The sequence below is a fragment of the Lathyrus oleraceus genome, chromosome 5 (genome assembly GCF_024323335.1).
Source record: "Lathyrus oleraceus cultivar Zhongwan6 chromosome 5, CAAS_Psat_ZW6_1.0, whole genome shotgun sequence".
Taxonomy (NCBI): Eukaryota; Viridiplantae; Streptophyta; class Magnoliopsida; order Fabales; family Fabaceae; genus Lathyrus; species Lathyrus oleraceus.
This window is the reverse complement of record NC_066583.1, coordinates 336,634,026-336,638,691: the sequence shown is the minus strand read 5'-3', so window position 1 is coordinate 336,638,691 and position 4,666 is coordinate 336,634,026. Positions and strand designations below refer to the sequence as shown.

The 4,666-nt window shown below is 37.4% G+C and overlaps 1 non-coding gene across 1 annotated transcript; it reads left to right on the top strand.

Annotated features, from left to right (window-relative positions):
• Positions 1 to 1,506: 1,506 nt before the first annotated feature.
• On the top strand, positions 1,507 to 1,613 carry LOC127088636 (small nucleolar RNA R71). Its single transcript, XR_007790465.1, has one exon. It is a non-coding gene; the product is annotated as a small nucleolar RNA R71 (small nucleolar RNA).
• Positions 1,614 to 4,666: the final 3,053 nt, after the last annotated feature.

Sequence of the window (4,666 nt, the reverse complement as noted above, 5' to 3'; positions counted from 1 at the left end):
TCATCTTCTCTAATATCCATAATTATAAAATCAGTTGGAATGTAGAATTGACCTATGCGCACTAGAACGTTTTCAAGAATTCCTACAGGATATTTGACGGAACGATCTGCTAGTTGCACAGACATTTTAGTTGGTCTTAATTCTCCCATTTCAAGTCTCTTGCATATGGATAAAGGCATAACACTAATACCGGCTCCTAAATCTCATAAGGCTTTGTCAATGACAAATTTTCCTATGTGACAGGGTATAGAGAAACTACCTGGGTCTTTAAGTTTAGGAGGCATATTTTGGATTATAACGCTACATTCAGCGGTGAGTGTAACGGTTTCGCTATCTTCAAGTTTCCTTTTATTAGAAAGAATTTCTTTTAAAAACTTGGCATATGAGGGCATCTGCGTAATAGCTTTTGTAAACGGAATTGTGACGTTTAATTGTTTTAGTAGGTCAACAAATTTTTTGAATTGGCCCGCATCTTTGGTTTTAATAAGCCTTTGAGGGTAAGGGATAGGTGGTTTATAAGGTGGTGGAGGTACATAAGGTTCCTTCTTTTCTACGGTTTCCTTATTACTCTCTTCCTTTTCCTTAGGTTCACTTTCCTCCTCAGTTGACTTTTTAGAGTTTTGGTTTTCTATCCTTGGGTCAGACGGTCCTTCCACTTCCGTTCCACTTCTCAGTATAATTGCATGAGCGTGGCTTCTTGGGTTAGGTTGGGGTTGGCCAGGAAATGTACCAGTTGGGGCAGCAGTAGGCGCTTGTTGTTGAGCTACTTGTGAAATTTGCGTTTCCAGCATTTTGTTATGAGTAGCCAGGGCATCTACTTTACTTGCTAGTTGTTTAATTTGTTCGCCAGTGTGTACATTCTGGTTTAAGAAATCTTTATTGGTTTGCTGTTGAGAAGCTATAAAGTTTTCCATCATGATTTCCAAGTTGGATTTCCTAGGGGCGTTATTGTTAGGTGTAGATGGGATCGACTTCTGATATCCCGGAGGTATAGCTGGGGCTTGATTTGGAGATTGTCCAGGTGCGTATAAAGCATTATTACTCTTATATGAAGAATTGGGATGATTCTTCCAATTTGAGTTATAGGTGTGCGAGTAGGGGCTTCCTTGAGCATAGTTTACTTGCTCCGCTTGAATTCCTGTTAGGAGTTGACAATCTGCAGGAGTGTGACCTTGGATTCCACAGACTTCGCAATTCTGAGTTATGGCTACTATGGTGGCTGGAGGTGATACGTTTAAACTTTCAATTTTCTGGACCAGAGCATCCACTTTTGCATTAACATGATCAAGGTTACTTATCTCGTACATGCCAGTTTTCGTTTGAGGTTTTGCTACCATTGTTCGTTCCCTTCCCCACTAATAGTGGTTTTGAGCCATGCTTTCGATAAGTTGGTAAGCATCAGCATAAGGTTTGTTCATCAGTGCACCACCTGCGGTGGAGTCTATTGTTAACCTCGTGTTGTACAGGAGACCATTATAGAAGGTATGAATTACTAACCAGTCCTCTAAACCATGGTGTGGACAAAGTCTCATCATGTCTTTGTATCTTTCCCATGCTTCGAAAAGAGACTCGTTATCTTTCTGTTTAAATCCATTTATCTGGGCTCTTAACATAGCTGTTTTGCTTGGCGGAAAATATCGAGCAAGAAAAACTTTCTTCAACTCGTTCCATGTGGTGACTGAGTTGGAAGGAAGAGATTGAAGCCATCTTCTAGCGCTATCTCTTAATGAGAAAGGAAAAAGACGAAGTCGAATTGCCTCTGAAGTGACACCATTAGCTTTAACAGTATCAGGTTAGTTTCCATTTTCCAAAAAAAATGCAAAAAGAAAAACACATTGGATAACAAAACGCCTTTTATTAATGATCTTAAAATTTGAAACAAAAGGGTGCCCGAACAATGTCACTTTCACCTTGAGCAGAGTGGAAGGGAATTATTTGAAAAAATAAAACAAATTACTTTTACAAATGAACAACACTAGGAACATCCACAACAATCCAATTTTGACTAATCTCCCCATGCGTCACAAAATAAGGCCATTATTGATCTGAATCTTCTTCATTGATGGTAGAAACGAAGTGATCTCCAGGGTGAATGAAACCGGTACTGTGGAACACCTCTGGGATAGGTCTGATAATAACTTCATGCTTCAACAATCTTCCAGTGGTATAAGGTGAGAACCCTAAACCAACAATGTTCTTATTCTCGGGAAGCTCAACAATCTGTCCCCATCCTTCTGCTTGACCACTCTTCATAACCTGCTAAGCACCTTTCAACAAAGCAATAGATTCCCCACTCATCTAAATAACATTGACTATATCAAGGGCTTGGAAATGAGTCCCCGAATCTTCCTCATATGCATCTATATATCGGAAAGAAGAAAGGTGACTGACCAGCAGGGACTGCTCACCATAAACGATTACCAACTTATCATTCTTAACAAACTTGAGTCTCTGATGAAGAGTTAATGTTACCGCCCCATCATCATGTATCCATGGTATTTCCAATAAACAACTATACATCGGGTAGATTTCCATCACCTGAAAATTGACTTGGAAAACTTTGGACCTATCATCATTGGGAGATATACTTCACGAATTATTATCCTCTTAGAACCATCAAAAGCTTTAACTACCACCTAATTGTGCTTCATAGGAGCACCTTGATAATCCAACTTAGACAAAGTTGCTTTTGGCATAACATTGAGCGAAGAACCTATGTCAACTAAGTCATTGGATAGGGAGTCCTCTCGGAACCTTAAAGATATATGCAAAGCATAATTGTGTTTCCTACCCTCTGGAGGGAGTTCTTCATCATTGAAACTCAAGACATTACAAGCCATGACATTTCCCACTACACCATCAAATTGATCTATTGTCACATCATGATCCACATACGCTTTCTCTAACACCTTCATCAAAGATTTCCGATGAGCCTCGGAGTTCAGCAACAAAGACAACACCGATATTTTTGACAAAGTCTGAAGGAGTTGATCTACCACCTTATAATCACTTCTTCTTATTAACCTTATCAGTTCTTCAGCATCATCATTCTTCTTAGGTTAATTAGACAGGCCAATGACCACGAGTTCTTGATTAACCACAACAGGATCTTTACCATGCCTTTTCTTACTTGCTGACAAAAAATCAACCTTTCGGAGAGGTGCTAGAGCAAACATATGACAAGTTCTAGTCATACCACTGACATCTGCTATATTCTCGATAGATTGATCTGCTTTAATCATTACCTCCTTACCATCTTCCAACACAGTAGAATTATACCTCTAGGGTATAACTTTGTTGGGTTCATACAGAATCGGTCCAGGCAATCAAATTATCAAGGGAGTTACAACATTGTCCTTTGATCGCGACTTTATGAGTCGAATTTGGGGTACAAACTGCAAGTGCACAGTTCTATCGCGTAGTTTTAAAAGATATCGATCCCACAGGGACTTATGAATCGATATACCGTTATCTAAGGTTACTTCGTAAAGCTAAGGCAGGTAATACTTTGATTGTTTGGGGGAAAAGCTAAAACTAAAATAAGATCTAAAATAAATAAGCAGATATCGGTATGTAGTTCGTCGTAATTAGGGAATCAATTCTTTGTTGGTTTCTTGGTTTTAAAATAAATCTTTTCAGTTGACACTATTGATTAAAAGTCTTATCTCAAACTCTCGCTCTGTTGAATAAACTATGATTTTATATTAACGTAGCTGTCACTTATAGTTAAGTCAAAAACCACTTTTTGAAAACAATAGAATCCGTAGAAACTCTTTTTAAGAAAACACTAATCGTTTAAACACCCTTATCTCAAACTCTCGCTCTGTTGACTTAGGTTATATAATTAAATTCAAATGCTTAACTCTCGTCCTCACATTCAATCTTTAAAAATACTTTTTGAAAAAGGTTAGAATTTAATTAACTCTAAAAATTGCTCTCGCCCTGATCTAGAATTAATGTCCAATTTACACTGTCCAGTCAAAAACTCAAACTCTCGCTCTATTGCTTTTAACTTCTTTATGTCTTTTACTTTCGTACAAAAACCTTGTTATTAAACCTGTAAATTGAGACCGTAAAAAGAGTGATTTTAATTTTAAACTTAATTAAACCAATTTGGTTTTGATTCCTTCATTCCGCTTACTCTACATACCGATACCTAAGTAAATCAGCCAGACATGCTAAACAGACTTAAATAATTATCATGCATAAACAGAATCATCTCAGGCAAATAATATAAATAAACAGTAAAACAGGGCATATATAAATTCAAACAATAATTAAAGAACCTGAGAAATTAAATAGCAGTCTTGAACACTCCACCACAGGCCGGTTGGATTTGTTCTTGAATTCTTCAATCAAACAGAAAAATAAAAGCGAAGGAATAAAAAAAACTAGATTCTAACGTAAGGTTAGATCCGGTAAAAGGTACACAATAGTTTCCGGTGTAGAAACTATTGTGCGAAAAAGAATTAACTAAGTGCTGAAAAGGAAAATAGAAATTGCAAGGGAAACAATATAAAACTCGTAAAAGCAATGTTGTAAAAATGTGCTTGTACTGCTGGAAGAGAAAAAATGCGAGAAAGCGAAAACGGCAAAGAAATCTGGAAAAAGCGTGGAACCGAGAGCTTTCCAAAAAGCTACTATTTATACTGCTACTTGTGTAACT